The 10,142-nt window shown below is 47.0% G+C and overlaps 1 pseudogene; it reads left to right on the top strand.

Annotated features, from left to right (window-relative positions):
- The first annotated feature begins 8,354 nt into the window (after positions 1–8,354).
- LOC123860085 (heterogeneous nuclear ribonucleoprotein A1-like) lies at positions 8,355–9,682 on the top strand (annotated as a pseudogene).
- The last annotated feature ends 460 nt before the right edge of the window (positions 9,683–10,142 follow it).

The following is a 10,142-nucleotide window of genomic DNA, read 5'->3' as shown; positions in this document are numbered from 1 at the left end:
CCTTCCAGGGCATCGGTTGAAGGGGCGCTGTGGGCTGGGATTCCTCTCCTGTCCGGCTTCCACCCTGCTTTACGCCCCGGTTTTCTGCAGCTTCCGAGGGCAGCCTGGGCTCCTGGAGGCGATGTGGCCGTGGGTCTGTCCCCCTCCGCTGGCGCGGGCATCCCCCGGCTGGTTCAGGCCCCAGTGGGCAGCGCTGCCGGTCGCATCTACCTCTTGTTGCGGTGACTGCAGCTCCACCGCGGTTTCAGCCTGGACGCGGGGGTCTCGGCAGCGTTTCCGGCCCCCCTCAACTCGGGGACCGGCTCCGGGCCCGGGGCAAGCGTGGCGCAGCAACCCGCACGCACAGTAGTGCCCGTCCCCGCAGAAGTGGGGGTGTTGGCAGGAGCGGCGGCTCAGCGCCGGGAAGTTATCCAGCGCCCAGGCCCAGGCCAGTTCTCGGCTCAGGCCCGGCGGCACGTGGGGCTCCGGACGTGCCCGCCAGCAAGACAGCTCTTCCAGCGTCGGCAGGCGCGGATCCATAGCTTGGGTCTCCGAGCGGGCGGGGCGCGCCGCCAGTCTAGGAGAAGAGGCAAGCGATGGAGGCCGGCGCTGAGCGGGGCCTTTTATACTGCTCTGGCGGTCTAGGAGGTAGGAAAAGACCATCCAAATCCTTGGAGTATTTGCCCTGCAAATTGCCTCAGAGCCTGATAGGATTAAGGAGAAAATCTCATCATTCTGGCGGGCGCTGTTGAAAGTTTGCAGGGTTTCCGTGATTGGATTAAGGGAGGGGCAGGGAGAAAAAGGGTGGTCTTTGGAAAGAGAGGTCCAGTTCCTGGCTGTTTCCATTCGCTGAAGAAAACCCTTAGGGGCGCCTGGGTGGCTCAGTCGGTTAAGCGTCTGCCTTCAGCTCAGGTCGGGATCCCAGATTGAGGCCCCCTCAGCGGGGAGTCTGCTTGTTCCTCTCCCTCTGCCCCTCTTCCCACTCGTGCTTTCTCCCCCCTCAAATAAATAAATAAAATCTTTAAAATAAAAAAAAAATTTTTTTTAAAGGAGAAAGCCCCTCTACTTGTCAGGCACACGTAGACAAACCACACTTTTAGGGCATCCGAGAGGATTGCCTGGTTTTAGAGATGAGACCCGGAGGGTTAGATTCTTACAAGAGGACAAAAACGGCTTAGCTGGAGCTGAATGGAGAGTATAGGTCCTCATGCATGCATATCAGGTAGGTAAATGGGTAAAGAAGTAATTAGATAGAGGTGGGAAAAGGAAAGTCCAGTGTCTTACTTAAAATTTTATTTTTTCTATTTTTGTCTACATTAGATTATTTGAATCAAAGGGAGACTTCAAATGTGCTGTGCTTTTCATACCTATTGGGTAAATGCATTGAGTTAATGCCACATTTTTGAGTGATTTTTTTGCAGAACCCCTATCCTGTTTTATGTGATTATGTCCATTCTGTCATTAGTGATTGCCCTTTCTCTGCTCTCCCTACTTCTATTGTAATTCTTCCCATTAGAAACTATTTTTATGTGTGTTTTTGTATCAGTCTTGTAATAAATGACATTCTCTTAAGTGTATATATCTTCAGTTCATGTAAGGTTATTAAGTTATATATCTAATTTAGTATTATTTGCAAGTTTCTAAGATTGTTACATGTACATTTTTTTTAAAAAGATTATTTATTTGACAGAGAGACACATGGAGAGAGGGAACACAAGCAGGGGGGGTGGGAGAGGGAGAAGCAGGCTTCCCACTGAGCAGGGAGCCCGACATGGGGCTCCATCCCAGGACTCTGGGATCATGACGTGAGCCAAAGGAAGACGCCCACCCGACTGAGCCACCCAGGCGCCCCCTGCACATTTCTTTTTTAAAACATTAAAAAAAAATTTTTTTTTTTTAAGTAATCTCTACAGCTAAGGTGGGGCTTGAATTCACAACCCCAAGATCAAGAGTCCCGTGCTCTTTCAACTGAGCCAGTCCGGTGCCCATGCTACATGTACGTTTCATCTGTTGTTTCCAATGCTGACATATTTTTTTTTAAAGATTTTATTTATTTATTTATTTATTTATTTGACAGAGACAGAGATAGCGAGAGCAGGAACACAAGCAAGGGGAGAGCAGGAACACGAGCAGGGGGAGAGCAGGAACACGAGCAGGGGGAGTGGGCGAGGGAGAAGCAGGCTTCCTGCTGAGCAGGGAGCCCCATGTGGGACTCCATCCCAGGACGCTGGATGACAGAGCCGAAGGCAGACATTTAACTACTGAGCCACCCAGGCTCCCCTCCAAGGCTGACATATTAACATCTGATGAACCCTGCCACATTTTACCTATCTGCTGCCCACAGTGGACGTTCAGAATGTAATTACCCACCTTCACCACATATGATAGTCTCCTTGTAAGAGAATTTCTCTAAGATTATATATACCCATGAATAGAATTATGCCATATAAAAAAGTACAAAAACCTAAATTTGTTGAGTAATGCCATATTGTTCTTCAGGATACATTCAACATTTACCCTCCAACGGTAACGCATGAGGATTGCTCAATGCACACATTCCCCACAAATATTTGGAATGACCCAATATTCTAACATCTGCCAGGGACTTGGTGATTCTGAACAGATCAGCAGTGGTGGTAGCTATGATTCAGTGTTTTCTGATTTCTCTTTGGGAGCCACTTTGCTGTGTGGTTCTGAAAGCCATTCCTGATGTTCAGGCAAAAATCTGTGTCCTCATTATTCCATGAAATTAAAAAAATTTATCCCCTAATAAATTATTTCATGCTTAAACTATTTGAGCATATTTCATTTCTATTCCTAAAAAGCATAAAAAGAAATACAACAGGGGCACCTGAGTAGCTCAGTCGTTAAGCATTTGACTTTTTTTTAAGATTTTATTTATTTATTTGACAGAGAGAGACACAGCGAGAGAGGGAACACAAGCAGGGGGAGTGGGAGAGGGAGGAGCCCGATGCGGGGCTCAATGTGGGCCTTGATATGGGGCTTGATATGGGGCCTGATATGGGACCTGATATGGGGCTCAATCCCAGGACCCCAGGATCATGACCTGAGCCAAGGCAGACGCTTAACACTTAACGACTGAGCCACCCAGGCACCCCAAGCATTTGACTCTTGATTTCAGCTCAGGTCATGATCTCAGGGTTGGGAGATTGAGCTCCATGAGTTGGGTTCCAGAACTCCCCACTCAGCTGGGAGTCTACTTGAGATTCTCTCTCTCCCTCTCCCACTGCCTCTCCCCCCTCTAAAATAATAAATAAATCTTTAAAAGAAATACAACAGTGATACCACATTCAACATTATATTTGCTTATTACAATCTTTTTCTTTTAACAATCAGAAGAATGAATCCAGATTTCCTTAATAATGTGTAAATATTAAAGTTTTTCTTTCTGTTTTTAGGATATTTTAAGAATGTTTGTTTTATATTAATCATGATTTTTAGATGAGACCATAAATTTAAAAGAAGAAAAATTTCTCTCAATATTCCATCTTGAAATTTTACATCTTTCCCTTCTTACACATCCTCCCATCAATTAAATAAACCATTTTAATAAATAATTTGATATCTTCTGTATGTGTTAATTTTCTTAACACAGGGGTCCTGGGATAGGAACAAGGAGCCTCTCCAATCCCCATGGGCACGAAGTAGTCCAGAGACTGGGGCATCCAGAGTCTGATGTGTTTAGGGGCTGACACTGGTACTGGTAGTGAGGGTGGAGGGTTGAGAGGACCCTGAAACGAAAGACCAAAGTATAGCTCCTTAGCTAGACCAAGCAAATTATCTAAGAGAAAGACTTCATGCTTAACCTGATTCCTGCCTCAGCCTACTCATACTCCCTCTCTCAGACTCCTCTCATGCTTGCTTTGCTGAAGCAGGATGCCTTCTGGCTAGCTGACCCCTGCAGAAGCCCACTTGGCAAGGAACTCAGGGCAGCTCCCAGCCAACATCAGCCAGGGAATTTATTTTTTTATTTTTTTAAAAAGATTTTATTTATTTATTTGACAGAGAGATAGACAGAAGAGCACAAGCAGAGGGAATGGCAGAGGGAGAGGGAGAAGCAGGCTCTGCACTGAGCAGGAAGCCCGACGTGGGACTTGATCCCAGGACCCTGGGATCATGACCTGAGCTGAAGGCAGTCACTTAACCATCTGAGCCACCCAGGCACCCTAGCCGGGGAATTTAAACTTAATCTCAAACTAGTAAAATTTAGCTACCCGGTTTTGTTGGAAGCAAAATACCATTCATGTCACATAAATTTTTTTTTTAAGTTTATTAAACACGGTTCAAACTCCTAAAAATAAAAAATAAAAAAACAGAAATTGAAACCACAGCATGTATCTTTCACCTACCAAATTGAAAAGATATTGTACATCTATAGTACCAATGATCTTTACATTGTAAGGTAATACATATTTCATATACTGCAAGTGGGGCTGTATTTGGTAGAGTAGTACAGTGAGATAAAGAGGTAATGAAGTTTACAAAGCACATATCCTCCAAAAACAAAACTTAAATGGCAGCCTGTTACACACAGCACACAAACGAGCACACATATTTCTCCCCCCCCCCCACATACATACACACACGGTATGCCCACAAGTTCAGCATGCTTATAGTCAAAACTAAGAACTGGGAAGAATGTAACAATAGGAAATTTGAAATAAATCATTTTAAACCCCAAAAGAAATGTATCTAGTGGGTAAATGAGATTAAGAAAGTTCATTTTGGGGGCACCTGAATGGCTCAGTCGGTTCAGCATCTGCCTTCAGCTCAGATCATGATTCCAGGACCCTGGGATCCAGCCTAGCATGGGGCTCCCTGCTTGATGGGGAGCCTACTTCTCCCTCTTCCTCTGCCTGCGACTCCCCCTGCTTGTGCTCTCTCTCTCTGTCAAATAAAATTTAAAAAAAAATAAAAGTTCATTTTGTAGCTACAAGAAATGGAATGAAAAAGATAGCTACATAAGGGTATATATATTATTCCATTTCTGTGTTACATATTTATATGCATATATATTATAACTAGAAAATTGACAGGTTCTCAATAGCTTCTCAGAAACATTCTAACATTGTGTTGGGATTCATCTAGTTCGGGAATTCCAAAGTGGTCGCACATGCTGAGCCTGATACTATTACCATCTTGTTAGGCATTGTTTTCAAGGGAGAGCTCCCTCTCACGTCCAGGTTGGAGTAGATACTCTAATTCCAGTCCCTTTGGTATTGGGAGTTAAGGCACCTCGGGATTGCAAGCGAGCACGCCCACTCCGGGACCCAGGATCACCCTCTCCGCGGGGTGGCTGGTTTCCCAGGTCGCGTGTGCAGGTCACGCCCGCCTCCGCTTTGCGCTTTAGAGAACGTGCGGCGGGACAGCTCGGCGGAGCCTGGCGCTGGGCAAAAAGGTTTTAAGAGAGTCGGGGGGGTGAGGGACACTGGCTGGGATTTGGTCAGGAACCCTGAACTTCTGGGTGAATTTGGAGAGGGGGTGGGGGAAGGAGGCGGAGGCCCGGGCGGCCCCTGAGATGGACTCGCAGCCAAGAAGGGCGGGGGCCACGCGGCGGGGCGCTTCCCGGGCTAGGCGGCGGCCTGCTGCCTGGCTGCCGTTCCGGAAGGCTCCGCGATAGTCGGCAGCTTAGACGAAGGGCCACGCTGGACCCCTGGCGGCCCCCACCGCGCCCCAATGCACCGCAGACCCCACCGCCTTCCCCGCGCCCCGGGAGGCCAGGCGACCGAGGGTCCCGCATGGGAACCCGCAGCGTCCCCTGCACCCCTGCACCCCGTCCTTCCCCAGCAGACAAACCAGGGACACAGGGGAGACATAAAGGACTTTGGCATTGTTCTTGGCCCGAGTAGCGGAATGAAAATTATCTAAGGACTCTGAAGACAAAACTGCTTGCGTGGATATCGTGCAAACGCAGAGGTGTTACTGTAACATCTTTTGTTTGCGGAGGCTGGTGTGCCCAGAAGGGCCTCGGCGAATCTCAGGGCTCCTCGGTGGCCAGGGTCGTCTGGGCCACAGCGCTTCGGATCCAGTGCCTTGGGACGTGCGGTGGTGGCTCCCGGGGGCAGGAACGGGGCGACCGTCCGAAGAGTCCCCGCCGTCAGTGGCCTCGGGCTCCTCTCGTGGGCCCTGGAGGGAGGCGACCGCGCCCCCCGGAGGCTGCGGGGCGGGCGGCGCGGCTCCTCAGTGGCGTCCGGCCGGCCTGGGGGCGCCTCTGGTTCCCCGTGGGTTCCCTGGTGGGGGCCGGCCGGCCGGTCCCGGCAGCGGGCTCTCCGCCCGGCGGCAGGTCTTCCGCGCTCTACAGGTGTCGGTTTCTCGGATGCTCGAGTCGCGCCAGCGCAGAAGCCCGCAGCGACTGGAAAGCATTTCCCAGTTGACGTCTTGGCGGTCCCAAGAGAGACCGCCCAGGGCGGGAGAGAAGGGGAGAGGCCAGGACTCAGAGGCTGCGGAGCCGGGGCTGGGGGCACCTGGGGCCCTGGAGCCCCGGCTGCGGAATCCCAGGCCCCCTGCTGATAGCCGGGAAAAGGGCTGCAAGATCGCGCCGCGTCCCGCTCACACCCGATCAGAAGACCTGATGATACTCAAATAAAAACCAATCATCTTGGGTGAAATTATCCAAGGTCAAATTCTCTTTTATGGTAGATTGAATTGAAAATAAAAGGTACTAACGCACCTCAGAGAAGAAAACTGGGGACACTGGGTTGCAGTGTTGGACCGGAAACAGAAACCCAGGTCTCCAAGCAGAACAATGAATGGGAGGAGTGACAAAAGATCATTTGTGATGTGAAAGAGGTTACAAGGGTGGTGACCCAATTCTTAAAATGGACTTTGACTTTCCCAGTGTTGCATTCTCCTGATAATTGCTCAACCCAAAAGACTTCAGACTGTATTTGGACCAGTGTTACCCCCCCAGAAGCTCCAGAAAGGGACTGCTTGGGTGAAGGGGAAGTTCCACCCCTTTCTAGATGAGTGACCCTCAGCAGATAATCTCACCTCTCTGGGTCTCCCTTTGTCATCTCTGAAATGGGGAGCAAATCACCTCTCATTACAAGGTAGCATTCATGAATTTAATTTGCTGCATTATTATTGTGATTTATCATTCTCAATATTCTCATGGGTAGAATTATAATCTTAATGAGAACAAATGTTAAATACTGCCCTTTGTGGGAGTTTCCTTTCTCTAAATGAATTTTTTCCCCCTTAGTATATCATTATCTATGGTGTCTTGCATAGTAATACATCTGTCTTCGTCTATGTCAAACAACCTATTGACAAAAGCATCCATGGATACCTTATGAATTTCCTCAGCTAGATATTCATCTAGTTATCCCCAATACTTAGGAAGCACATTTTGATATCTTCCCATGTTCCAGGTGCTGTACCGGCAGCCCACACAACACAAAGATGAAGAAACTGCCTATAGGGGCGCCTGGGTGGCTCAGTCATTGAGCGTCTGCCTTTGGCTCAGGTCATGATCTCGGGGTCCTGGGATCGAGCCCCACATCGAGCCCCACATCGAGCCCCACATCGAGCCCCACATCGGGCTCCCCGCTCTGTGGGAAGCCTGCTTCTCCCTCTCCCACTCCCCCTGCTTGTGTTCCCTCTCTCGCTGTGTCTCTCTCTGTCAAATAGATAAATAAAATCTTTAAAAAAAAAACTGCCTATAGCTTTCAGACCTTACATCCTAGGGAGAGAGGAAAGACACAGTCAAGAGACCATTCAGAACACAGCCAATATTGTGAGCATTGCCAGAGATGATTTAATGACCAGAAAGAAATATTCTAAACATGATACCTCCCTTCAAAGCCAGATTTTTATTGTTTGCTTAACTGCAGGGGGAAAAATAGACTACAGCAGAAGTAATAAATGAGAAATAACAAAATAGGAAAATTGAACAATAGTAAAGATGGCAGATGATTGAAAGCTCTAGCTAGTTGAAAGGTTCATGGGAGCAATTTTGGATTCTCACAGCTGAGTTGAAGATTGGAATAAGATACGCAAATAGAAGAGCCCTGCCTGGGTTGTTAAAAGGGTGAGGCCACCAGGAGCCGCCAGTTGATTTCTTTAAACCAGGATTCAGAGAAGATCCACACATTACATATGGTTGATTTGCCTCATAGTTTTTTTATTTGTAGCAATTTACCAAGGCCCTTTTTCTTGCAGTCATTGGGTTTGACTGATCGCTTCCTGTGTGCTGTTTGTTTTATTACTCATAGCTTTGTGAACATAAGATCTTGATGTTTGTTAGATTTAGTTTGGATTTTATAGACAAAAATACTTCATAAGTGATGCTGTGTCTCCCTGTCAATTAAAAAGCACATAATATAGTGAGATTAAGAATTGTAACTGGAGTCCTTTCTGCCCGTGGACGCCGCCGAGTAAGCATCGTTAAAGTCTCCCCTCCCACCGCCGTCATGTCTAAGTCAGAGTCTCCCAAAGAGCCTGAACAGCTGCGGAAGCTCTTCATCGGAGGTTTGAGCTTTGAAACAACCGATGAGAGTTTGAGGAGCCATTTTGAGCAATGAGGAACGCTTACGGACTGTGTGGTAATGAGAGATCCAAACACCAAGCGCTCCAGAGGCTTTGGCTTTGTCACGTATGCCACTGTGGAGGAGGTGGATGCAGCCATGAACGCAAGGCCACACAAGGTGGATGGGAGAGTTGTGGAACCAAAGAGGGCTGTCTCAAGAGAAGATTCTCAAAGACCTGGTGCCCACTTAACTGTGAAAAAGATTTTTGTTGGTGGCATTAAAGAAGACACTGAAGAACATCATCTAAGAGATTATTTTGAACAGTATGGGAAGATTGAAGTGATCGAGATCATGACCGACCGGGGCAGTGGCAAAAAGAGAGGTTTTGCTTTTGTAACATTTGATGACCATGACTCTGTAGACAAGATTGTCCTTCAAAAATCCCATACTGTGAATGGCCACAACTGTGAAGTAAGGAAAGCCCTATCTAAGCAAGAGATGGCTAGTGCCTCATCCAGCCAAAGAGGTCGAAGTGGTTCTGGAAACTTTGGTGGTGGTCGTGGAGGTGGTTTTGGTGGGAATGACAACTTTGGTCGTGGAGGGAACTTCAGTGGTCGAGGTGGCTTTGGTGGCAGTCGAGGTGGTGGTGGATATGGTGGCAGTGGGGATGGCTATAACGGATTTGGTAATGATGGAAGCAACTTTGGAGGTGGCGGAAGCTATAATGATTTTGGCAATTACAACAATCAATCCTCAAATTTTGGACCCATGAAAGGAGGAAATTTTGGAGGCAGAAGCTCTGGCCCCTATGGTGGTGGAGGCCAATACTTTGCCAAACCACGAAACCAAGGTGGCTGTGGTGGTTCCAGCAGCAGCAGTAGCTATGGCAGTGGCAGAAGGTTTTAATTACTGCCAGGAAACAAAGCTTAGCAGGAGAGGAGAGCCAGAGAAGTGACAGGGAAGCTACAGGTTACAGCAGATTTGTGAACTCAGCCAAGCACAGTGGTGGCAGGGCCTCGCTGCTACAAAGAAGACATGTTTTAGACAATACTCATGTGTATGGGCAAAAAACTCGAGGACTGTATTTGTGACTAATTGTATAACAGGTTATTTTAGTTTCTGTTCTGTGGAAAGTGTAAAGCATTCCAACAAAGGGTTTTAATGTAGATTTTTTTTTTTTTGCACCCATGCTGTTGATTGCTAAATGTAATAGTCTGATCATGACGCTGAATAAATGTGTCTTTAAAAAAAAAAAAAAAAAAGAATTGTAACTGGATTTAGGTGATATAGGTTTGATCCCTCTTACAGATGCTCCCATTAATGTGTTAATTAATGGCATTAGCATTTGTTAATGATTATTACCTGGATTCATTATATCATGGGGGTTGCAAAATGATGATTACTTCATCCTACCATTCATCTTCATTTATTATTGGATGTCTACTATAAATATGTACTTTCAGTAATTATTTTCTTAGACTACAGTGCAATTCATATGGCAATGACTGAATAAATGTTTAATTCTTGCCCTTTATCGGTTTGCAGAGAAAAGGTATGCCCTAGCAACATCCAATGCTGATTATTAAAGGTTTTGTTAGTTTTAAGTATCAGTATGAACACTTGGTTTTTTGGTATATTTGGTTTGTTTGGTACTAACTGTTCAGTTCCCCGTTG

This window comes from Mirounga angustirostris, unplaced genomic scaffold, assembly GCF_029215605.1.
Source record: "Mirounga angustirostris isolate CCGP_5_RB_7025 unplaced genomic scaffold, mMirAng1.0.hap1 SCAF_7, whole genome shotgun sequence".
In the NCBI taxonomy this organism is placed as follows: Eukaryota; Metazoa; Chordata; class Mammalia; order Carnivora; family Phocidae; genus Mirounga; species Mirounga angustirostris.
Note: the sequence above shows the minus strand (reverse complement) of the source record. Positions and strands in the feature narration are given on the sequence as shown.